The sequence below is a fragment of the Rattus norvegicus genome, chromosome 19 (genome assembly GCF_021556685.1).
Source record: "Rattus norvegicus strain SHRSP/BbbUtx chromosome 19, alternate assembly SHRSP_T2T, whole genome shotgun sequence".
Lineage (NCBI taxonomy): Eukaryota > Metazoa > Chordata > Mammalia > Rodentia > Muridae > Rattus > Rattus norvegicus.
Genome location: NC_141552.1, coordinates 71,276,116 through 71,303,222, shown reverse-complemented (window position 1 = coordinate 71,303,222; position 27,107 = coordinate 71,276,116). Strand labels below are relative to the sequence as shown.

General features: G+C 42.3%; 1 long non-coding RNA gene across 1 annotated transcript in view; it reads right to left on the bottom strand.

Moving 5' to 3' along the window:
• LOC103694361 (uncharacterized) overlaps positions 1–27,107 on the bottom strand; it is a 130,253-nt gene that overhangs the window by 30,581 nt on the left and 72,565 nt on the right. The window contains exon 2 of the long non-coding RNA XR_015644269.1: positions 11,163–11,317. This is a non-coding gene — a long non-coding RNA (uncharacterized LOC103694361). The remainder of the gene's footprint in view (positions 1–11,162; positions 11,318–27,107) is intronic.

The following is a 27,107-nucleotide window of genomic DNA, read 5'->3' as shown; positions in this document are numbered from 1 at the left end:
AGGACTGAAAGAGCTGAAGGGGCTTGAGACCCCATATGAACAACAATGCCAACCAACCAGAGTTTTCAGGGACTAAGCCACTACCCAAAGACTATACATTGACTGACCCTGGGCTCCAACCTCATAGGTAGCAATGAATAGCCTAGTAAGGGCACCAGTGGAAGGGGAAGCCCTTGGTCCTGCCAAGACTAAACCCCCAGTGAACAGGATTGTTGTGGAGAGGGCGGTAAGGGGAGGAGGATGGGGAGGGGAACACCCATATAGAAGAGGAGGGGGAGGGGTTAGGGGGATGTTTGCTTGGAAACCGAGAAAGGTAATAACAATTGAAATGTAAATAAGAAATAACCAATTTAATAAAGATGGAGAAAAGGAAATAATAATAATAACAATGAAATTATGAATTGTCAAAAAAATGGATCTTCCCTCCCCTGATAACCTAATCTAGAAGCTCCCTCTCAAACATGCCCAGAGGTTTATCTCATTAGGGATTTTTAGATCCCTTCAAGTTGACTGTCAATCATCACAAGGAATGTACACACTTCGATTTTGTTCTTTTTATTTTATTTTTTTACAAAATTGTTTGGCTGTTTTAGGTTCTTTGCTACTCTACTAAGTATTGAGATAAGTATTTCTTCCCAAATTTATTGATTAACATGGGAAGAACAGTCACCATAGTAACTATTAAATCTTCCAATCTGTGATTATGGGATGTTGGTACATTCAATCATGTCTTTAAACTTTGCCTAAGGTTTATTTTGTAGCATTTAGTCAACAGCTATTTATCAGAGAGAGAGAGAGAGAGAGAGAGAGAGAGAGAGAGAGAGAGAGAGAGAGAGAGAGAGAGAGAGATATTACCATCATAGAAACAAATTTGATTTTTCAATGTTCAACTTGCATTCTGTGGACAAAACAAATTTAATCTGTAAATAGTATTTTCTGTTAACCCAATACACCTTTTTACCTCACCCTATCAAGATTTTTTCAAGGCTTTTCACTACAGTGTTGAATGAAGCTGGTGAGAGGGGCATTTTTTTCTGGATCTGAGGCAGAAACCTTTCACACATCTCCCTTTTCTTTCTGTGAGCTGGTTTCCATTTCTAGCTTGCTGAGACATTCTCTTTAACCATGAAGAACTACATCTTCGCAGCAATCATGGATTTTGCAGCAGTTCTCAACCTGTGGGTCAGGACCCCTTTGGCAAACTTCTACCTCCAAAAAAAATATTCACATTATGATACATAACAGTAGCAAAATTACAGCTATGAAGTAGCAATGAAATAATACTACAGTGGGGGGTCATCCTAGCATGGGGAACTATAGTAAAGGGTCGCAGGTTTGGAAAGGTTGAGAACTACTGTTCTACTAAGATGGGAGGCAGATTTCTTTTACAAGTCTTCAGGTCTGGAGATGGAGCTCAGTGGAAGAGCATTTGTCTGCCAAGCACAAAGCCAGGACTACAGCACTGCAACAAAGTAGCAAACAAAAACTACCCTTTGTAAATCATATCGGTTAATATTCAAATGTTTTTAAATCAGCCTTGTTGGGGCTGGGGATTTAGCTCAGTGGTAGAGCGCTTACCTAGGAAGCGCAAGGCCCTGGGTTCACTCCCCAACTCCAAAAAAAAAAAAAAAAAAAAAAAAAAAAAAAAAAAAGAACAACAACATAAATCAGCCTTGTTTTCTGAGGCCAAATCTCACTTAATGGTGAGACACACTTCCCATCTACTGTTGGAATCTGATTATTAATACTTCTTAAACATAGTTACATGTATGTTTATGAAGTCCATTGGGTCCTATCTCTGTTTTCTTACATCATTTTCCACATTTTTGTACCAAGGTATTCCAAGTTTTTAAAATGAATTTTGAATGATTTTTTCCTCTTTCATTTTCTTTATAAATTTGTGTTGTATTATATGTCATCTTCCCTTTAAATGTTTCAATAAACTCACCTCTGCCCGGATTTCTGTAGAAAAATTTTTAGAGATGATTTTAGTTTATTTATAGAAATAAGGCCATTAAATTTATTTCAATTTATTGTTTTAGTTTGGCAATTTGTGCTTTTAAGAATTTTTGTATTTTATCTTACACACGGATCAGAAGCTTTTTCCTATAAAGGATGGTTATAAAATAAAACGATTTGGGTTTTGTGGGCTGCAGAGTCTTTGTGACTGTCAACTTTACCACACAACAATGAACAACACATAGACAAATAGTTATGGCTATGTTTGAATAAAACATTATTTACTAAAATAGGTCAACAATAGCTCATTGTCTCAGTTTTCTGCCCAGGTCAAACTGTTGCAAGAGTTATTTCTATTATCTTCTAATTATTCTTTTACTTCCTAAATTATATAAACGGATGTCATTGATGATACTGATAATTTTATTCTCATGAAACAAGTTATTTATCAATTTCATTTCTGGCTTTCCACCCAAAAAACTCAATCTTTGAGTCTTTTGTTTGTTTGGTGGGTTGGTTGGTTTTGTTCTGTTTTTTTATTCACTGGTATCTTCTCTAATCTTTATAGCTTTATTTCCACCATTTGGTGTGGATTTAATTATTGTTCGCATGTTTTACCACGTTCTATAAGTTTATATATTTCCCACTTTCAAAGTGGATTTCTTAAAAGAGAGTGCGGCTTTAGGCTTTACTATTTATTATCCAGACCAACGATCTCTGCTGATTAATTTAAATAACTTATATCACTTGTATTTAATTTAAGTTTAACTCAGCTTAGACTGAGATCTTCTATTTTGCTACTTTTCTATTTAATTATTTTCTTCTTTTTTCTCTGAAAATATTCTTACATTCCATTTTATTTCCTTCCTCTGCTTTTTCCTTCTTATAAGAGAATATCAATAGTAAAGTTCACTCTAGTAGCATCACCAGTAATAATAAGAAAAATGAGACACAGCGTAAGGCTCCTCAATGTGAACATGAAAGAAAAATCTGTGGTGAAGTCCCACTATGATATACTACTCAGCAATAAAGAGGAATGAACCCATGAAGCACCACAGTTCAGTCATAGCAACTGGCTGAGTGACAGAGCATGATACCCAAGAGCAGTGCTCAGTTAATTCTATTTATGTGAGGATCTCGAGAAATAAAGTGAACTCGTGGTGACAGAAATCAGAAAAGCCAGCTGTTCTATGAAGGAGCCCCAAGGAAAGATGTAGAAATTTTCTTGGATATTAGAGGTATAGAATACATAGAGAAGAGTGCTGAATTTCTTGGGTGTATGTGTTTGTCAAAACTGATTATTAGCATTTTGTCTAGGCTCTGCCCCACAGTTACCTGACAATAGCCAGGTGTCTGACTCACTATAAAAGGGGCTGCTTGCCCCCTCTGCTCTTCTTGCCTTCTTGCTCTCACTATGCCCTCTTGCCCCTTTCTCGCTCTCTACCCATTCCCCTCCCCCCAGTCTCTCCACATGCTCATGGCTGGCCTCTACTCTTTACCCTCCTCCTCCTCCTCCTCCTCCTCCTCCCCCTCTTCCTCCTCCTCCTCTTCCTCCTCCTCCTTCCCCTCTCTCTCTCTCTCTCTCTCTCTCTCTCTGTCTCTACGAACCTCTCCACTCCCTTCCCTGTGCCCTGGATAGTAGCTCAGGGGGAAGGGGTGCCTCAGCATGGGACCTCGTAGGCACCCCTTTTCCCCCCAGACCTGACTACACACCCACCAAACATATTCCTTCTCTCCTTATCTTTTTATAAAACACAACACCAATCGCCGATCAAATTCTGGCTTCTTCGCTGATGGAATATATCAATTAGACACCAGAGTTAGGGGCTCCTTTCCTTCCCTATGTCCCTAACATTTCCCTCTGTCTTGCCTGAATTGGGGGTTGACTTTCCCCATGTTTAGTTTCTGGCCAAGGCCTAATCCCACAGATCATGCTCAGTAACAAGAGCAAAGTGAGGCTTCCTTCTCCAGCTTTGATTTCCTAAACTGTAGTTTTCATTGTGGTGGAGTGAGGGGTTTTACCAGGCTCTCAGATCTCTCAAGGAATAGTTCTAAAGTTTGTAAGCTCCCAATCCCAATGCCATCTCTAGTCTGGAAGGACAGCAGTCTGGACCATTCTGGATCCTCACATCCCACCAACCACAGCTGTTTCAGGTTGAAGTCAGTGTTGGTAATGAGCATGGAGGAGCTGGAAGTGTTGCTTCTGATGGTCACAGCACACAGCTCAGCCACAGTGCTGCAGAGAGGCTCTGGCAAGTCCTAGAAAGCCACTTCACTCACTGCTATCCCTGGATTTTATGTTCCTATTGTGAAACAAGTTTAGCTTATCCATTCACTAGATTTTTTCCTCTTTCTGCTAGTTAGAAAATTGCTGAGTGGCATTTTCTGGATCTAACTTCTTGAGTTTTCTGTGAGGCTGTAGTTGGGGTGTTATCTCTTCCCAGGGGATCATCCTGACCTCAGGCAGGCCCCCTAATAATAATAATAATAATAATTATTATTATTATTATTATTATTATTATTCTCCATACTCTCTGGTTACGTTCACACTTAAGTTCTAATGGCATGTTAGTTTATAGTTGTTTTAGAAAGTTAAACTAATGAATTATGGGACATAAAGTATGATGGGTTAGTGCTAATTGTCAGCTTGAAAGCATTCAGAGTAACCTGGGAAATTGGCCTTTGGCCAGGCCTCTAGAGGATTTTCTTCATTGGGTTAATTAATGAGGAGAACCCAACTACTGTGAGTGGCACTATTCACTGGGCAGGATCTTGGATTGGATAATTGGAGAAAGGAGCTGAGAAGCATCAGGCATTAGTCTCTCTTTGCTTCCTGGCTGTGGATTCCCTATGACTAGCTGCTCCTGCCCTGCCACCCTCCCACCCCCCCCCCAATATTTCCCTGAAATGATGGACCATATACATACATTGTAAACCTGAATAAACCTTTTCTACCTTAAATTGCTATTATTATAGCAGCAACAACAACAACAAAAAAAGTAACTAAGCCCACATGGTATATCTATAACCAGGTGGGGTTTATGCCAGGATTGCATAGTTGACCTACCACTCAAAAGGATAATTATCCAGATAAGTCAAAAAATAATAAAACACAAAAAAACGGGATTTGTAACATGTGTGAGCAAAATGTACAAGATCAATAGGAGTGTATTTCATTGTGGGTTTCATGACATACACAGAAATGAAATGCGTGGTTACGGCAGCACAGGGCTGAGGCAGGAAATGGAACAGCAAGATGTCTATAGGCTATCTGAGTAACGTGGATGAATTACAAAGACAAGATAAAATACAGTATGCTTCTCTCTCTCCTACCCCTGCTGGTGTGTCTTACGTGGCAGTTGCCATATCCTGTCATCTTATAACCAGAAACCCTGCTTTTCCTTGTTTGACCTTGAACTAGTCATTCACTTTAAAACATCCCAGATTGGAATTTTTAAAAAGGAATTGCCCAAAGGAAATTTAGAAGCAAATTAAAAACATTAAGAGCAAGTGTTTGATAGAAGAGAAAGATCCTTTCCTGAGCTGACCTCAAGATTCTTACTCTGGTTTCCCCAATCTTTTTGCCCTGTAGAGAGACACTATGAGACCAGGTCTAGCAAACATAGTGTCTGATGCTGTCTCTACTCCGTGTGTAGCTTCTGTACATAGCAAAGCTGTTTGGGGCTCCTGACTCTGTTCCTACTATCTCAGCATCATTATCATTTCAGGCGTCTATAATTTGGCCATGAAAACATGATGTTGACTATAAACATGCCTTCAGAAACCAGTGTTCCCTGGACATCCCCTCTCCCACCCCAGCATGGATCCACAGCCTTCTCTCCCTGCCTAAGCTTTTCAATTGCTCAATTAAGAAGATATTTATTAAAGAGGTCTGCACTGTCTAGATTCAAGGCTCCCACCCAAGCAGCTGTGCTTGCTTGGACCTGATTGCTCTACACATTTCCTATTCTATTCATTAAGGGGTAAATCATGTGTTTATTAGCTGGAGCACACCCCCTGATGTGCACTCATATTATCAGTTCCATCAGAGGAAAGGAAGAGGGTGGCACCAGTACGAAGATGTCACAAGGATGTCTCCAGTTTGCCCCATGCATTCACACTTACCTCTTAGTCATTTTACTTTACCCAGAGACCTTACTTGCTAGCTGGGCACTTCTGCAGCAAACAGGGAGACAGGTTGAGGCTTAGGAGTAAACAAGATACCCACCCACAATACTACTAACGCCCAGCCGATGGGCAGAAATCAGATTGTGGCTTCCTATTCTTTGGCATGACCTTCTTTCACCACTCCCTCAGCTTTTAAATTATATTGCCAGTGATTCAAAAGATGGTGGCATGGGGACAGACTTTGGACAGAAGACAAGGAGGCACTGACATCAGCACAATGGAAAGAAGCCAGGCTGAGAACATGTCCTGGTTGGATAGAATAAGGTGAGTGAGGGAAAATGGAATCCTGCTCACCAAAGGCTGTTTCTTCCCAACATGGAGTCTCTGGCCTGGGAGCCCACTCTGACTGTCTAGAAGCTTCCCCAGCTGCACCTCTTCTCTCTACTGCCTGTTGAGCCCATCCAGTGAGCTCTTAGTGAGGATTCATTGAAGTGCAAAATGGCTTCCCTAGTTAAAATGGCTTCCAATGAGTTAAAATGGCTTCTGTAAGTCGCTCACTTTGGGAACAGAATTCTTTTTCTGACTTGGACTTTCAGACTGTGCCTAGTTCCTTCTGCTCAAGAAAAAAGAAGAAGAAGTAGATAGCTGTCTTTTATCTTCCCGATGCATTTTTCAAGCACTTAGAAGGAAAGGGGTGCTCATTACTGAGAAGAAAGGGGTAACAGGCACAAGTCCAGACATGTCCTTCAGGAGCCTGCCTCCTTTTTCTTTATTTGTACCACTGGAAAGAAAATGCCAAAGGTGACTTCAAGGTCAGTGTCTGCTGGTCTCCTCTTCTGCCTTGAATGAGATTCCTGCTGGTCTGTGTGGATTTTGGATCATGGCAAAAGGGAAAATTGTCATTTAAAACCAACATGAAAGGAATCACTTTTTGCGAAAGGCCCAACAGATATTACAGTTTCAGGAACTGGTTTAAAAACAGTAAGGAGGATATTGTCCAGTAAAGTGACAGTGTAACAAGGGTATTATTCTTATTAATATTAACAAGGGTAATCATTATTAAAGGAACTACTGCATCTTAGGTACTCTTCCATGAAGCGTATACGTCTGCCAGGCACATGTTGTTTTTTTTTAACAACTTACAAAGACACAGATTGTAAGAATAAGTTTCCTCTTTTACATTTTAAACAAACAACAAAAGCCAACGCTTCAAGTTCAACATGAATTCCCCTAGCCTGCATCTTATGAATAGAGGAAGTAGAACTGGGGATTAACTCTGACTCCTCAGATTACAGTCCTCAGAAAGTGCTCATATTCTGATTTGCTAAGTGCTTATTACTGTGATATTAAAGTATCCAGGAAATGCTACTCTATTATTACAATATCTGGGGAATGGTATCCTGGTCACAGACTCATGCTGCCATCTTCAAATGGGGTCACCATAAATCACACAAGGAGGGCCCAGAAACCTGGCTTCATTTGTTCCTCCACGGTGACAAAGCTCTGGTGAGCTGACCTCAAAGATCCCCTTTTCAAGAGCTGCTTTTATATCAGGATTCTGACTGCTTAGTTTTTGAAGGGTGACTCCCCTTCTGCTCACATTTAGATCAATTTCGTAGAAAGATGAATGTAGCAGCTGCAGGAAGGCAGGGCTGCAGCAAACACAAGAGAGATTAGAGAGAACAGTGTGGTTAGAAACCGTGAGGGTGGGACTTAGGATAGTTCAGTGGAAAAGAAGAAAGGGATTTTTATTCTGGGCAGACCCTGCAGATGGACGATCCACTTGACTCAGCAGTTACCTTGACCTCATGATGAGAGAGAAAGAAGAAACAAAGATTTGAGGTTTCAGGCTGATGATAAAGAGACAGGTGGTTGTATTTTAGGGAAGTAACCCATTGCAAGAATGGGGGTGAATGTGATTTGAAAGCGGGGCTTCTTCGGTTTTTCAAGTCCCAAAACAGATGCCAATTTTGAACATAAAATGTTTAGGGCTGCTTAGGATAAAATTGTCTTTTCTAGCTGTCAGGGAATGCTGCAGCTACATGGGGGTCCCAGGACTGAAATATGGGCAGATATTGCTGATTTTCAGTTAATTTTTATGTTCGTCACCTTTCTGAAACCCTACCCAGTGCTTTCTATTTCCTGCATCCCGAGTTCCCCTAATTTCGTGTTTAGGGTCCTTAATACCTAAGGGCATCTTTATCCTCATATCTTTCTTCTGAGCACTTGAGTGCCCACTTCAGGGATACTACTCTTCTTCAGGCAAGGATCTGTCCCTATTTAATTTGCACACTGGGTTTAACTATAGAGCCTCCAATAGGCTTCCTTTAACCCTCGTATAACCAGGAAAAGAAACCTAAAAATGGTGATGAGGATGTAGTTTTTACTCCATAAATAGCCTTGAGGAGAAACCACTTTCTAAATTCTATGGGAAGGACGCTGGGTCCACTTCCAAACTACAGTGCCCACATAACCCAGCAATGTTCTAGACTGTGTGCAGTGCTGTAAACAGCTTATTCTAAGGAGTCCCAGGAATACAAAGCATGTGGACCCATCTCCTCTCTAAGCCCCAGAGAGCCCTAAAAGAAAAAATCTAACCACAGAGGAAGAGAGGACTGACATGTTAGTTAGGGGCGTGTGTGTGTGTGTGTGTGTGTGTGTGTGTGTGTGTGTGTGTGTGTGTGTGTGTGTGTGTGCAGGTGTTCACGCATGGAGGGGCTGGAGGAAGAGATCATGTATCTTTCTCTGCTTTATTCTCTTGAGGCAGTTCACCATTTCACCTGATCTGGCTGTCATGAAGCTCCCAGGATCCACTCATCCCTGTCCCTGAAGGCTGGGATAACAGCCACACCTGGCCTTTTATTTGGGTAGAGAGGATTTGAACTTTTGTTCTCCCACTTGCACATTAAGTGCTCTTGCCCACTGAGTCATCTTCCAATCTCCCAATTAGGTAGTTTTGGTTTTTTTGGTCCTAGATAGCTAGGAACACACTATGCAGACTCACAGAGATCCACATGTCTCTGTCTCCCAAGTGTTGGGATTGCAGGTATGAACTCTATATTCAGCTTTAATCAGGTATTTTTAGATCCCCATTTTATTTACTGCTTCATAATTGTACATGCTTAGAAGGGAATGGAAGTTGTTTTAGTCTGTTTTTCTATTGTTGTGATAAACACCATGATCAAAAGCAACCTAGGGAGGAAAGGGTTCAGTTTGCTTTACAGCTTATAGTCCATCATGAAAGGAAGTCAAGGAAGGAACTCAAGGCAAGAACTGAAGCAGGGGCACTTAATGTCTTGTTCTCCAAAGTTGCAGAGACTCAGTTTGTCTTTTTATACACCTCTGCACTGCTTGCCAGGGGTTGTCCCTGCACATAGTAGGTGGGACCCTTCCACATCAGTCATTAATCAAGAAAAAGTTCCACAGACTTGCTCATAGGCCAACCTGTTTGGAGGCACTTACTCATTGGAGTTCCTTCTTAGATGACTCCAGCCTGTGTCGAGAATTACTAACCAGCACAGAAGTCATCCCAGGCTAGGCTCAGTCATGAAATTGGCTGTCCACTCTATTTAAGGGCAGTCTCATCTGGAGTACCTGCCATGTGTGTATACATTTAAGTGCTGTTGTGTACTACATGTGAAGGCAAGAAGACAGCCTCAGGTGTCCCTCAGGATGTGTCTACCTGGTTCTTGAGACAGGGGGGCTCGTCAACTGAACTGGTAGTGTAGCAAGCCCCAGGAACAAACCTGGATTCCCTTTACCAGTAATAAATACCAACAACCAGGGTGTTGCTTATGTTCTGAGGATAGAACTCCTTATGCTTATGAGGTGAGCTTTTAACCAAATAAGCCACTTCCAAATCCCTGGGAGTCCTGTGTCCATGTGAAAATGAATACTTTGAGGTTTTGGCTGCATGTCATAATCCTAGCTTTTTGGAGGTAGAGGCAGGAAGATCAGCAATTCTAGGTCATCCTCAGCTACTTCATGAGTCTGAGGCCAGCCGGGGCTCCAAGTGACCCTGTGTCAAACACATCATCAAAGATGAAACAAACTCATGTATTCCATATCTATTTTGTAAAGAACCAAACCACTTCTTCATTCTAAAGCAACCCCATGTAGTTATACATCACTCGCATAGATGTACCATTTTCTCTCTTTACAAACACTGAGTTCTTGGACAGAGCATTTTCTATACATCTTAGCCGAAGTGTGAGTAGTGGTGTAGCTGCTCAACAGATGGGAGTCCCATGCATAGGCACAATCACGTTTAGATTCAGAATCTCCCCCAGTATTTAAGTAGATCATTGGATAGCACAAGAACTAGAATGCAGATCCATGTTGCAAACATAGGCACAGGGCTGGCAGTTTTAGCTTGAGAGTTTATGTTTGTCTTGGTCAGGGTTCCTATTCCTGCATGAAATATCACGACCAAGAAGCAAGTTGGAGAGGAAAGGGTTTATTCAACCTACGCTTCCACATTGCTGTTTATCACCAAAGAAAGGACAGGAACTCACACAGGACAGGAACTTGGAGGCAAGAGCTGATGTGGAGGCCATGGTGGGGTGCTACTTACTGGACTGCTTCCCATGACTTGCTCAGTCTGCTTTCTAATAGAGCCCAGGACCACTGGCCCAGGAATGGCACCACCCACAATGGGCAGGCACCTCCCACCTTGATCACTAATTGAGAAAATTGCCTTACAGCTGGATCTCATGAAGGCATTTCCTCAAGGGAGGCTCTTTTCTCTGTGATAACTCCAGCTTGTGCCAAGTTGACACACAAAACCAACCAGTGCAATGTGGCACAGGTACACTCTACCCTCAAGTGCCAGTGACTGTGTTGGTTACTTTTCCTATCTCTGTGATAAAACACCATGGTCTAGGCAACTTGTACAAGAGTTAGTTTATTTAGACTGTATGGACCAAGATGGGTAAGAGTCATTGATACTAGAACAGAGGCATTGTGGCTGGAGCTGAAAGTTGAGAGCTCTCATCTTAAACTGTGAATAAGAAATATAGAGCAAACTCAAATGACCCCAGGTCTTTGAACCTCAAAGCCCACCTCCGGGAACTTACCCTCTCCATCAAGGCCACAACTCTCTACCTTCCCAGTTGTGATCAAGTATTCAAATTCTAGTAACTGTGATTGGCATTCTCATTCGAACCAGAGCGACCAACTTCCATGACCTCCTTTATCCATGAGTGACCTCCTTCATCCACAGTGGACACCGCTGTGAAAACACGAAAAGAAGAAAAGTATATGGTATGTGCTAAGTCCTATGAGTTATAGCTTCTAAAGTTTCATTTGTTGAAGGCTCAGTCAGTAGTTAATGACACTGTGGAAAGCTGACTGGACAAGGTGGGTGTTAACCTTGTAAGTCTATGAATGGGGCTGCAGTTGAATGGACTATTAGGATTTGAGGACTGTTGTAGGACGTATGTTGTGTATAAGTTTATTTTCCCTGTTGCTGTGGCAGCATACCTGACAAAAGCAACTTCAGGAAGGGCTTATTTTGGTGCATAGTTTCCTCAGCAATTGGACAAAGAGGGAAGGCACTCAGTTATCTCTTATCATGTAATTTGGGTCCAGAGTCCAGTAGAATGGTGCCCGCCCACACTTAGAGTGGGTCTTCCCATTGAAATTCCATGTAGAAAGTTCTCCTCATATATTCCAAGTGGTCTACCTCCTAAACAATTAGATCCTGTCAAATTTATAATCAACATATCAAAGGGCCTTTCCACTACCTGACCACCACAAGATAGACAACCTCCTCGGCTATACACACCCTGTATCTTACTGAACCTTAGACTTGAAGCAACGGAACCATTCTACCATTGAGTGAACACTCAGAAGCTCTGAGCTAAAAAAATCAATCCTATATCCTGGTAACTTCATTTTCTCAGAGGTTTTCCCACAGCAATGGAAAAATGTCTTGCAAGCTGACACATCACTTCGCTCTTTTGTGCTCTGTAAACTGTGAGTAGCCTCAAACTTACAGACACGCACAGATCTGCTTGCCTCTGCCTCTGCCTCTCTGCCTCTCTGCCTCTCTGCCTCTCTGCCTCTCTGCCTCTCTGCCTCTCTGCCTCTCTGCCTCTCTGCCTCTCTGCCTCTCTGCCTCTCTGCCTCTCTGCCTCTCTGCCTCTCTGCCTCTCTGCGCCTCTGCCTCTGCCTCTACTTCTCAAGTGCTGGGATTAAAGGCATGTGCTGCCACACCCGTTGCTACTGTCATCCCATTGAAAACCACTGTTCCGCGCAGCATCAGGTTTTCTTTTTTCCAAGATTACTGGAATTTGTGGCAGAAATAGCTAATGATTGCTGTGACTAATTCTGTGATGGGTTCTGGTGTATTTAATTGAAGAAATGTGAAGTCCCATTACAGAGTCTCTGTAATACTCTCTAATCCAAAGACAGGGAGGAGTGAATTCATGCAAGTCACAATTGATAACTTCTGTGTGCTGAAGTCCTGCAGAAAAATGGCCACTCTCTAGGTCTAACCCTGCCTGTTCAGAGACCATGATGGGTAGGGGACACCTTTCTGAGAACACGATTCCTGTATTGAAAGATCCTCCCAGCTTAGATTATTTACATCTGAAATGTTTCTTGTATTTTAAGAACTCAAGATCAAACTACTTTTAAGGGAATTGTTCAAATATTTTTCAATCTATGATGGGTTTTGTGTATTTTTCATTTCTACTTTGCCCATTATTTTCCACTGGAGAACAAAAACAGACTTGAAGAGAGACAGATGGGCAAACATGTGGAGGGAGGGGGCTGCTCTCAGTGACAACTCTGGTGAAGGACAAAAATGAACTTTCCTCATTATGTTCACAGAACACCCACTACGGAAGAAATTAAGCTGTTTGAGGACCCAGACTCTTAAAGAAAAAAAAATGCTAACATTAATAGGTTACATAAACAAAGTGTCCAAGATCAACATGTTCAAGGCCATTGTAAACACTAGTTCATGTGTTCAGATATGCAATTACCCCATCGGCATGAACACTCAGGAAGAGATTTGCAATTTGCACCGCTGTGAGGTTCCTGTTGGACGCCAGCTACCACAAGAGTATATGTGGAAATTTTCAAATTAACTGGGGACATTTCACTCAATTTTATCTCTCAGTGCTTTGTGTCACTTTCTCTTCAAGGTCTGTGCCTTTTACTGATTGAAATGCTCAGACATCGACTCATTTATTCATTTCAAAGGACTGGATCACCACTATGACTTTTCCCTTCTTTTTTTTTTTTTAAAGTGATGTAAGAATTTTCTAATGTTCTTTTCTGTATCTTTTCTCCAACTACCTTCCCTCTTCAAAACCCATCACCTCCTTCATCTTGCCACCTTTTGCTCTAGACATCTCCCAGTTCTTCCCTCTATGCACAATGCTCTCAATGTCCAGTCTTTAAAAAGAGCCCCTCTTTAATCCTAAGTGTCTATGGAGAATGTGTTCTGTAAAGTCAGCATGAAGTTCTCTACAAATGTCTGAGTCTGCAATGGATATAGGAAAAGAGACAGGAGCATACAACAGAATCTTAGGATTCAAATGCAGTTCTGTAGTGCTGAACCATCTGAACGGTAAATAAACCCAGCTTGGAACTTAATGAACCTTGTGTTTGTGTGTCTGTGAATACATTAAGGGCTCTCGAAGGGAAAAAAAATTGTGTCATCATAAATAAAAGATAGCAGTACATCCCAGGCATTGCCCTAGAAGCAAGTGGCAGTTCTCCCACCCATCAGGACCTGTATTCTTAGATCTGTACCTCTTCTGGGTTGTGTGAAAGCAGGAAACCAACCCTTGTCTCCAACATACTCAGAGAGGTTTAAGAGACTTGTCTGCATTCTGCGTGCCCAGCAAAACTCATCTGCTTTACTTGAAACTGACTGTAAAACCAGACTCATGTGGTGCCTGCTATACCACCATAAACAAATAAATTAGCTGCTGTGATATGGAAATTTACATGATTCAGTGTACTTAAAAACTGTTAACTGTGAACTTATTAATTGAAAACCACAGGATAATAATCAGCATGTCCTTCATGGAAATACCAGCCTCCCATTGATCTGAATTTGAAAAGCAGTAAAGATGCATTCTCACACCAACACCTGCCTGCAACTGCTGGATGGATGTGGTACTTTTAACTTATCTTTTGGTGGTGTCCATATTGATTTTAGTGTAATTCTATGCTGCCCCACATGGGTCTCTTCCTGCCTCTGTGATCAGGTTATACTCATCTCCGCCAATCTTGTTTTTCTGCCTCCTGTTTAGAAACCTTTAATTAAAATAGCTCTTCGAAAGCTCACATCTCTTAGACTTTGAAATCTTCAACATTTCTCTATAGAATACCAGGGACATACGCTTTCCTCCTAAACATATGTACCAGGGGAATTGTTTATCTAGAAGCTTCTAGGTTGTTGTGAGGGATGAAGCTTAACAAACTGAGAGAAAAGGAAAATGGGTTTTTACACGCCAGAAATGTAACCAGGCAAACTCCATAGCCTCAGTCGTTACTGTGCTGTGGTCAGACATGCTGGTGGAGGTCAGTCTCTCTCGGGAACAAGGGCCTTGAGCAGCCATATCACCCTTTCTGTTGGTAGGATTGTTTGTGTTAAAGATGGGACTTCTTTGTATAATGCAAGTTGGGCTCAAATTCCAGGGCCTCCTGCCTCAGCCTCCCAAGTGCCTGGATTCCAGAATGTGTTGCCACACCAGACAGAAGTATGATGATAAAAATATACATCTATCAAAAACAAATGTAACAGTAAAACAGCATTTGTTTTTGTCTGAGACAGGTTATCTTGTATTCCAGGTTGGCGCCCATCACCCTGTGTATCTAAGGATATTATTGAACACCTCAACTGGAATTCATGCATACGCCCAGTATATGCAATGCTAGTGGTCCAAGCCATGGCTTTGTGAATGCTAGGCAAGTACTCTGCCAACCTGAGCAGCAGCTCCAGTCCTCCAGCATGTCTGTTCTTTCAAGTTGCCGTATGCTACTCTTTCCCTAAAACATTTTAGGGAAATAGCCGCCCACCCCCAACCTTCTCCTACATTCTCCTCTACCAGCATGCTCACTGCCTGCAGTCCTTGATGTTTGACTTTCCACAAGCCAAACCAGAAAGCCACGGTGACTTAAGAGAGGCCCCAGAGGCACATATCTACCCTGTGTCCACCCCCTGGGGCCACAGTACATCTCCTCTACCTGTTAGCAGGCATTCTAGCAGGGACTGGGCATGAGTATGAGCTAAGTAGGGAGCTCAGGGTTGGGAATAAAGCCACTGTTGAGGCACTAATGAGGCATGGGAATTCTATTCATGGCTCATTAGGGCTTTGAACATCATATGGCATTACCATATACCCACCCTATGAAGCATAGCCCTCTTTAAAATTTTCTACACATTTTTAGATGTGCCTCCCAAACCAAGCTATTGAAAGCAAAAAGAGAAAGACCTATACGGGTGGAACACTATAAACAGACAACTCTCGTGTGTGTTTTCGCTGCCTTTCACCCCAGGAGAAAAGCTTTAACAAAAATGTGTTTTTATATTTTAAGATTGAAGCCATTTGGAAACCTGCCAATCACACATCAATCAGATCAGCCTTGCAGAAAGTGTTCTCAAGTTCTTGGACACCACTTACTTTAAGGGGGTGGAGGGATTAGGTGTCCCCTTCATCACTAAGCAAGTTTATAACTGCCTTAACTTCTAGACTAAGGTGATGCTATGTAGTTTCCAAGACCAGATCAGAAAAGGCTATGTGACTTCTTTCTTGACTGTCTTGGAACATTCAGGATCTGTGTGAATTCATACCATGCTGTGAGAAGCTTGAGCTCCCCAGAGAAGCTACATGTCAGCGCTCAGCCTGACAACCCCAGCTGAGCCCAGCCTGGGAGGGATCCCAATCCAGGCGCCAGACTAGTGAGTGCAGGACCTCCAGATGACAACAGCCCCCAACTGCTTGAGTTCCCCTCGGCTAGTCATGCCTTCCCAGCTGAGGCCCTAGACATCACAGAACAGAGACAAGCCACCCTGCTGTGCCCTGTCCTAATTCCTGACCCATCACTAGCAGAGTCGGAATGAAATGGTTGTTGTTTTAGGTCAGGACATTTATAGATAATTGCAATGTAAGAAGTAAGATCAAAGGTGAAGGATGAGCTGTAAAAGTGAACACAGCTTCGAACATTCTGGCCAAATGATGGTGCACATGAGAATGTGTGTGTGTGTGTGTGTGTGTGTGTGTATGTGTGTGAAATGTGGAGACTTCATGCATGAGTAAGGATCAGATGTCCACCTCTGTGTCATTCCTCAGGATGCTTGTCCACCTTGTTATTTTTTTGGTTTTCGTTTTTTTTTTTTTTTTGTTTTGTTTTGTTTTGTTTTTTTTGTTGTTGTTTTTTTTGTTTTTGTTTTTTTTTGTTTTTTTTTTTGAGACAAAGTTTCCATGGCCTTAATTCATAAATTCGGCTAGGCTGGTTGGACAGTGAGGCTCAGGTTTCTACCTCCATAGTGCTAGTATTACAGGTATTATGACACCACAGCCTTAAAAAAAATATGAGTTCTAAGGACAAGATTTAAGGTCTTCATTCTTAAAGGGCAAATCATTACTAGCAGAGCTATCTCTCTAGTACCCATCCAAGTGAATTGAAAGAAAAGAAAAAAAAAGATCCTTGAAGTCCATCACTAAATCCTGGACTTTCTCAAGCCAGTGGTGGGTGGACTTCAGACTTAAAGGCGGAGAAGGTGGGCTCTGTTTGCTTTACCTCTCACGAAAGGTTAGAAGAGGAAATGTTGAATGATGGGGCCATTTCAGTAGGTTCTTAACCAGGATCGCCCAATGGGTAGGAACAAATGTAAAAGTACTAGAGTAAGATGAAGGGCTTGTATGCTGACAATAAACAGCTTTTGACCCGAGAGGAAGAGGCTTACCTCAGCATATATCATGCTTAAAAGTCATTTTAAAGAAGGCCTTGGAGGGACACTGTGTGTGTCTTTGGAATTATAAGACGGGCCCTTATCATTCTAAACGCTTCTCTTAGACACCAGCCACAGCTTGCACCATCATTTAATGAGGGCATTAGGAACGTAGGGCATAAGGGGACGCTGGGAACTTTATCAGAAAAGATGCCTGGGTTTCACGGCACTTATCTCTAATTGTATGAGGTTAGGGAAACAACAGAGGAAAAAGGATGGAGAGAAAGGCTATCACTGAGTGTGGGCTTTGAGGTTTCAGAAGCTCAAGTCAGCTCGTTCTCTCTCCCTGCTGCCTACCAATCCAGATGTGGAACTCTCAGCTATCTCTCCAGCACCATGTCTGCCTGCAGGCTGACATCCTTCCCGCCACGATGAGAATAATAATCCTCTGAACTATAAACCAGCCCCCAGCTAAGTGTTTTCCTTTATAAGGGTTACCCTGGTCATATGTCTCTTCACAACAATTAAATGCTAACAAAGACCATGTGAGTCCTGCACAACCCTGAGGATACGACTACGACCTGTCATGGACAGTGTGGAGCTCTAGATTGCATGAACGCAAGGAATAAATGGTCACAGTAATATTATCCAAGACTGGCAGTAAGTCCATTCGTATAAGTCCACTAGAATATAAAGCTTCTTGGGGCTGGAGAGATGGTCCAGTAGTTAAGAGCACTTGCTGCTTTTCACAAAGTCAGGTTTGGTGCCCTGCACCCCACATGGCAAAGCACAGCCACTTGTAATTCTGGCTTCAGAAATTCCAATGCCCTTTCCTGGTTTCCATTAGCACTGGGCATGTGTCTGGAGCACATACATGCATGCAGCTAAAACACTTGTACTCATGAAACTAAGATATATACATATATATATATACATATATATACATACATATATATATATATATATATATATATATATATATATATATATATATATAAATAAAAGCCAGCTGCTTGCTTTAGCCATCCTTAGTTACTGAGCCTCTGGGATGCTTTGGAGAGGATTTAGAGTTCAGTTGTTTGAAAGGACATAATTTATCAACCTGTTTATTGAACAAATACTGAGTGATTTGGGGAGCTTCCATGTGGCACATGTTTTGTGGTACCCAAATTGTCTCGGTGGTGGCAGTGGCACTCCTTGCTACCCACCCCTATGTCCTGGGTTCCCAGATGATTGATATACATGCACAACCTTTATATTTTAATATGCCTTAAACAGGTCAATGGCTGGGCCAATCCCATACCTTCATGTGGCTAACACGCTCCTCTCTGATATTCCTGAGTCAATATTTACTAAAACCCATATTCCATGTTGGCTGCCCCGGACCTAGACCTGAAACCCTCTTGGCCATGTTCCCCAGCACCTACATGAAGGCTGTGTTCTCTGTCTCCCACCTCTAGGTGTGGCATCTACTCCTTTCCTGGCTCGGCGACTATCTCCCTTCCTGCAGCTTCCTCATTCCCTTGCCCTGAAATCCTAAAGTCTCTCCTCTATCTCCCTGCCCAGCCATTAGACACAAGCAACCGTGTCAAAACCAACTGGGGACAGGGTTCCTCAGCATCTTATGTGAGGACTTGCAGATTCTCATGCAATTTGGAGGACCAAATCCACAGCACACATGGGGATGAAACATAGAACTAAAAACCCAACTGAACTGATGGCTTCCTAAAGTAGCTTACATGCAAACAGAAAAGTGGAGAGTAAGATAGGAGAACTGGGAAGAACACTGAGTAGCTTTTAATCATGTGTCAAACACAGGGTAACCAGACCAAATTCTCCCAGCACGCTAATGACGCTCTCGATAGATGCGGATGGCCAGACTGAATGTGAATGTCTCTTTATGAACTCACTCATATCATCTTTAAGCTCCATGTTTGGGTTCTGTTTGAAAAATATATGAAGTCTAGGCTGACATTTTACTTTAGAACTACTCGTTTGGTTTCCTAGTTCCGTGTTATCTGATTTTAACACCTATGATGAGAGAACCTAGCAACCAGAGGAAGGAATTGTTATGGCTGTTTACTGTAGTTAAGGAAGAATGAATGGGGGATAGTAAGGCAGCCCTCGGGGTGTGTAGATCAATCAAAAAAAATGACAATATTTACAGCTACACTAATAACGTGGCATTAATTGTGACAATCAACTTAATGATGATTACCCTGGCTTGCCCAAAAGAATTCTCAACCTCATATAAATCTGAGGAACTTATTTAAGTGCGTGTTAATTTTGAACATATTGTCTGCCATCTTCCTGCTACAATGAAATTTCATTTCCCCTGCTGGAAATGCTGACTACTGGGTGTGTTGACAGTTGACATGAGGGCTGTCTCTTCCCAGGCCAGCTGTCAGCAGTGTCTCTCCCCTGGAGGTGCCATGCATTATGGAAGTGACAAATGCACACAGTTCTACCCAGAGAGGCAACTGAGGTAGACAGAGCTGTGAGGTTGTGACACACCCCTGCCTGGCTTTCCCTGTTACCAGTTGCACACTTAGCACCTTGGTTCTTCACCAGAAAGGGAAACTGACAGAGGAATCTGGGAGCATCTTGAGATTTTATAAGTTGCTTAGTTCCCTCTTCCTTTTGAAAAAGAAAAACACTTCATTGTAATAAATTCACAGACAAAGCAATCATGGAGCTAGTAGATTAAGGAAGCCACTCAAACACTTGTCCAGTCCAGAACTGTATGTATCTTTGTGAATTTCTATACAATTACAGTTACAATGGCATTCTGACCACAATGTCCACTCTCAGACCTTTCCCTCCACGCTCTACCATATCCACAGCTATTGTCGATAATGTTCTGTGTGGTAGTTAACGTTCATGGTCAACTTGTCTGGGCTTAGAATCACATAGAGGGTACACCCTTAGATAAAGCAGTGAGGGTTATTTTCAGGGATGGTTAAATGAGTGAAGGCTCACCCTGAATGTGGGCAGCACCATCCCATGGACTAGGGTTCTGACTAAACAAGAAGGGTAAATGAAAGAAGCCAGTTGAATCCCTAGCATCCACCTTTCTCTGCTTCTTAATTGTGATGCCTTCTCACGTTCCTGCAGCCATACCTTCCCTTTAATGACAGACAGTACCCTCAAACTGTGGGTCTAAATAGGTCTTCCATTTTTAAGTATCCACTGATGTTAGCATAGCTGTCCTTCCTTAAGAGCACGACTTCCAGTAAAACTACTTTACAGTTCTCTACTGTGACATCATCCATGGCATTTCCTCGGATGGGTGATCTGTATTAAAGGATGGCAAATTATTTCTCTCTCTTACCTACATCTTACTGTTCTTTTCTGTGATTCCATCCTCAGGGTAGAGAAATAAAAATGCTTTTTATTTAAATGGAATATTGTGTATATAATCTATTTATTTCAGATAAAGTGAAATCTCCCTTCTTTGATATAGCCATAAAACTCACATTACCAAATGTAATATTTTACTTTGGAAATAAAATCCGGAACTCTTGGCTAAAATTTTAAGCAGTTTTACTCTGACTTATAAACAATGCTTCAGTTTAAGGTCTGGAATATTCTTGCAGAGCAAAGCATTTGAAATTAAATTGGCAGATTATTCCCTTGGGGACCCTGTTAGAATAGATTCAGAGGGCTGGGTTGGACTGGGCTGGAAGCCAGAATAGAGGCCAGGTGGACCAAGGTAAAGGCCTGTGGGTGGGCCTGGGTGGGGCCTGGATAGACTGTGGGTGGGGGCTGAGGTAGGGGCCTAGGGTGGACTGGAGTGTCAGCTGAGAAGGACCAGCAAGTTTGCATGACCAATAGGTTCTCAATGATGGGTGCCGAGACCACCCATAGAGTAAAAAGACTTGAGTTTTAGAAAATGATTCTCTCTTGGACTATTTGGTTGCATTTCATTTAACTCTTGCCAACTGATAAATTCATTGAATGAGGAATCTAGACAAAGAAAAAGCAAGCCATTTGACGAGGAAGAGAGATTAAGAGGCTCTGAGAGCTGTGACTGGAAAAACCAATGTAGAAAAGAGAACTCCATTCTCAAAAGATTCAAGGAGACACCATCTCACAGCCTTTTAATGCAGCATATAAGGAAATGAGAAGAGTAAAGTAAAAACTGTCTTTTATTAGTACTGCACTCCTGAAACCATCGAACTTAATTGTGTGTCAGAGTTACTGTAAATCTTATTAAATCATGAATACTGGTTGTCTGGTGTGGGGCAGCCCAACCATTTGCATTTTCTTTCTCTCTCTTTTGTTTCATTTTCTTTTTTTTAGAACATGTTCATTACACAAAGCGATGTGTTTCATAACAATATTGTTTGGGTTCATTGTGCACTTTCACCAAGTTCCTTCCCACCACCCTCTCTTGGGCCTCTCCCTTCTCCCAGCCATCCCTTCCCAGATGTTGTTCCCAGGACCACACTCTGAGAAGCACTGCATTATGAGGTTGGAGAAGTTGCTGAGAGGTGACACTCTAAAGTTAGTCAATTCTACTTCAGTCTGTAGAAGAGAAGGTGGGGGAGCCCCAGAACAGAACAAAGACATTGAGACAAAATAACAGGAATGGTTAAAATCCTGGACAGCTTGAATTGTAAACATGCAGACAAAATCCATAGCGATTTCAGTATCATTACCCATCATTCTGAAAAGGTTGTAAAGGGCAAACAGCTTGCCCAAAGCAGAAATAGAACAGTGTGAGTTTGTTTTTGTTTTTGTTTTTCCTCTCAGTGGAAAAAGGCATGGCCCTGAAAAACCCTGTATTCCTAAGTTTGACTTCATTACTCAGGAAGTTTGAGAAGAAAAGCTCAGAAAACAATTTCGAGATCTATTCCCAAGCTCCTTAAAAAGAAGAGGATATCCAATCACCACAGAGTACACCACTGCTCCCCCCCCCCAAAAAAAAAAACAGCCTTGAGTACTCATTTAGACTGGGGAAGAATTTAGAATCTCAAGAGATAAGAAAACCTATGTGGCGCTTAGAAAAAGACTTAGTTAATTGTTTGTCTTGCAAGCATGGGGACCTGAGTTCGAACCATTGAAGCTACATAAAGACAAAAATCCTGAGCTTGCTGAGGGCACCTGTGAAATGAGCGTCGGGAAGGCAGAGATGGGGGAGACCCTGGAGTCCCTGGCCAGTCAGAATATCCTGAATGGAAAATTCCAGGCCACTGTTCTTTAAAAAAACAAACAAATAAAAACAAAACAAAAAACGAAAAACAAGGTGAACAGCAGCTGAGGAAAAACCTGTGAAGATGTGCACATACCCATGTATCCGCACATAAAATAACACAGAAAGAAAGCCAATACGTAGAATTTTGTGTAAAAATTCCAACTACCAAGCAGAGGTTTCTGTCCCTTGTGCCACCTTGTCCTTGATGCCCACAGGCAGCAGTGAGTTCTACCCTGCCCCCCTCAGCTCGCTGGCTCAGCTGTACCCAGATTCTGAGCAAAAGCAGGGAGGGAGGGGACTGAGAGCCCTGCCTGCTTCAGGACTGACTTCACTGAGGCACAGCATAGGGAGACGTCACTCTGATGCTCAAAGCATATGCCACTGAGCCCCTCAGATGCTTCTCATTAATGGGGACAGGGTGGCAGAGAGGCAGCTGCTATCTCAGACATGCCCTGCATTGATCTGGCCTGATGTTAACAAGACTGCTCATTCTGTCCATGTGATTAGCTCACCAGTGCCCCGTGGAAGCCTGTGAGACGTGCCACTCACTCACCCGGCTAGAGCAAGCACCTGCTATGCACAGAGGTACAGCAGGCCATTGGGGGAAGGATTCCTCATCCCAAAACCACGGTGTACAGCTCAAAGATCACTCACGTGTAGCCATGTCATCAAAGCATCCTTCTGAGCATACAGGACAGAACACACAAAGTTCGTGCCTCCAGGCTGCAGGTGAGACAACATATGCACATGCACACACACATACATGCGCACACACATGCACACACACATGCACACACACAGGCACACACACATGCACACACGTCAGTGCACACGTGCACACACACATACATGCACACACACATGTGCGCGTATACACACACACACACACACACACACACACACACTCAAATGCTTTCAGGAAACCCTCTGTAGCAACTACAATTTCTCCACCTGAATGTGCATGAGAATGGCTTACAGTGAGTGCCCAACACTGCAAATGCGTCAAGGATTCACCCCAAATGTGTAGTCAATTAAGCTAGGCTATGTCTGAACACGAGGCTTTAGGACATCCCAAGTGATTCTAATGTACAAGCAAAGTAAGAAGCATTCTGCTATGGAAACTATCCAGATCCCCTTTAGGCTTAATAGAGGTAGCTCTGACTGTCAGCAGCAGAAAAGCAACACAGCCCGGCAGAGCCATCAGCAGCCTGGAAAGCTTCCAACATAGGCAGTGGCCTCCGCCCAGGTGAAGCTGCATTCTTACCTATGCCCCAGAAAGAACAAGGCAGAATGGTGCAAAATGCATGCAAATGAAGACAGAAGGAAAGAACAGCCAGTCTGAAACGTGGGACAGGCTTCTAAGAGACATGTTTGTCTTTATTGTATTCGTGCGTGGATCCTGAGGCTTTCTGAGATACACTACTCAAAGGTTGTGATTTATAGCAAGGCCTAGAACAGTGGTTCTCAACCTTCCTAATGCTGCCACCCTTTAATACAGTTCCTCATGGTGTGGTAACTCACAGCCATAAAATTGTTTTTGCTGCTGCGTCATACCTGGAATTTTGCTACTGTCATGAATCATTATGCTAGTCATTGTGTTTTACAATGGTCTCAGGTGACCCCTGTGAAAAGAAGGCTTGGCCTCCCCAGGGGTTGCAACCCATGTCTTAAGAACTACTAGTTTAAACATTCAGCAAGGCTTAACATTTAAGTAAAATTAGAAGAATAAGTGAAAATATGCAAGCTGCTTTATCTCTTTTTTAATCTTAAAGAATTTCTTAAAGAATTAAATTCTTAGGTGAAATTCTAGGCTGTTTCTATGAGGTACACACTATGGTTTCCAGGATGAGAAGAGAGCTGAAATGGTAAAACTCATGGATACCCAAGAATTCTGGCCCAAAAAAAACCATGACATCACAAAACAGCCTTGTTTGAGATGTGGTCTGGAAAGCGCATATTATCTCCTAGGCCACTGTGTCTCTTATCAGTTGTGTTGAAGTTTCTTGACACTCAGTCAGCAAGAAAGGCAACCAGGATCCCAGGGTGAGGGGCTTCATTCCTCTCTCATGTCTTCTTAAAGTCCCCATCTCTGTCCTGCAGTTCAACAATGGCTTCCTGTGAGGAGGACTCGGGTTCCATAGCAGAATAAAATCCAGATCTCTGGTTCCTCTTTTGACCAATTTCTAGACAAGTGGAGAAAGGATCCTCTGTTCCCTCCCATAGGTACAGCTGCCCCAGTCTCTGGTTACTGCCATGATCACTAAATGCTTGGATCCAATAGCAATGCAAAGCCCCATCCCTGTTCCTTTTTGAAAGACAATTAAGAGCTTTAGCCTCCAACCAGACTGTAAATACTAGGAGAGAGAGTGGGTCTCAGCACAAATTGTTTCTGATATGTAAATTCTCTAGCTTTCAGATTACCATTCCCCTTGCTCCCTGAGACTTACAGTCACCATGCCATCCAACCCAAGAGCCCTTGTCATCAAACAAAAACACAGATCTTGCCTCCAAGGAGGTGAGAGTTTGTTATGGAAGCAGCCGTGGACTCAGGTAGCCCCAAATTTCATATTCCAATGCAGAAATGCGTTTATGCAAAATGTACAGTTACAGAACAATAGAAAGCCTTAATGGACCCTTCAAATGGACAAAGTAGGCGTGTGTGTGCTCCTGGCCTCAGATGCCCATCTGATGGGGGGCTTTGGGTTGGTGTACATTACAAAAGGATTTCCCTAGTGGTCATAAGGATGTTAGGTCACACACAGAAGTCGGTAATGATGGTAATTTAGGGGACTAAGATAGCATAGATAATTTGGCTCTGGACCTGTAATGTTTCAACTCTCTGCAACCAGTCAGTGAGCCTTGTAGAACATTTGACACAAGTGCAGTGTTTTCAGTTCACAGCATCTTCTGAGGAGCTGTTTGGCCCAACAAGTTCTTTATCATGCATCTTGTAGTGACATAAATGTCCCACCAGCCTGACTGGAAAAGTATTCTTCTCCCCAGTTACTCAGAATACTGTAGCAGGAGAATAAAAAGTTCAAGGTCTGCCTAGACAATTTAGTGGCACTCTGCCTTAAAGTAAAATTTAAAAGGAGCTGCAAGTGTAGCTTGATAGTAGAACATTTGTCTAGAAGGACTGAAGCCTGTGCTCAACTCTTCGTTCCAAAAAAATAGAAAATTAAGCAAATTAAAATGAATTCTCCATAAATCAGCATCAACCCCCTGTGGTTCTTGAGCACAGGAAACAAGGCTGGTGCAAACTGATGACTTAATTTTTATTTTATTATTTCTTTTTAAGTAGTCATATGTAGGTAGTGAGCATTGTGTACTATAAAGCATGAATCTATTGTCTAGGACATATTCAGTGCTACAGTACTTTGTGTGATTGCATGTGTGTGTGGTGTGTGTGTGTGCATGTGTGTGTGCCCATGCATGTATGTGTATGTATGTGCATATGTATCTGTGTACATGTGTGTATTTGCATGTGTATGTATGTGTACATGTGTTTGCATGTATGTGCATATGTGTGCATGTGTTTGCAGGTGTGTGTATGTATGTATGTATGTATGTGTGTGTGCATGTGTGCGGATACGTATGTGTATGTGTGCATGTGCATGTGTGTGAATGTGTGTGGGTTTACACATGCATGTATGTGTATGTACATGTGTGCATGTGTGTATTCGCATGTGTATATATGTATATATGTGTGTATATGTGTGTGCATATGTGTGTGTGTTTGAACGTCTTTGTATGTAAGTATGTATATGTGTGTATGTGTGTGTATGTGTGCATGTGTGCACATGTGTGTGCATGTGTGCACATGTGTGTGCATGTGTGTGCATGTGTGTGCAGATATGTATGTGTGTATGTGTGCATGTGTGTGAATGTGTGTGGTGTGTTTACACATGCATGTATATATATATGTACATGTGTGCATGTGTGTATTCGCATGTGTATATATGTACATCTGTGTATATGTGTGTGCACATGGGTGTGTGTTTGAATGTCTTTGTAGTAGGTGTGTGCATGTGTGTATGTGTGTATGTGTGTATGTGTGCATGTGTGTATGTGTGTAGGGTGTGTGTATGTATGCATGTGTGTATGTGTGTATGTGTGCGTGTGCATGTATGTGAATGTGTGTGGTGTGTGTGTTTACACATGCATGTATGTGTATGTATGTGTGTGCACATGTGTTTGCATGTATATGTATGTACATATGTGTGTGCATGTGTATGTGTTTGAATGTTTGTATGTATGTGTGTGTGTATGTGTGTGAATGTGTGTGTGTGGGGTGTGTGTGTGTGTGTGTGTGTGTGTGTGTGTCAACTGGAGCTTGACACCCAAATTTTTTCTCAATCATTTCCCACCTTAGTTTTTTAAACAGACTTTCTCCCTGAACCTGGAGCTCACAGATTAAACTCTATGGCTTGTCAGCAAAGCTCCAGGAATCAGCCTGTCTCTGTATGCCTTTCCAGAGCTAGGATTACAGCTGTGCACCATAGAACCCAGATGAGTTTTTAACATGGGTACTGGGGGCTGAACTTGTGCTTGTGGGGCAAGCACTTTGCCTATCTGATTATATCCTTAAACCCTCAGTTCTGCAATATGGTATAGAAGAATTAAAGAACTCACAGCACACAGATGAGAATCCCCCTTCTGAAACTGTCCGAAAGAGAAAAAAAAGAAAGAAAGAAAGATGCTGATGGTATCATCCGAGCCAGAAACAGAGTGGCCTGGGCAAGAGTTAACAGTTAATGCCTGTTTCTTCTGCAAACACTCCTCCTAGCCAGATCCCCTGTCTCACAGTTCCCTGGGCTTCCCAGTTTCTTTTGTATCGAATTACTCTGACCATCACATTCCTGTGATATTAGCACTCTCTGGTTCCATAAATACTAGAAACAGACTTTT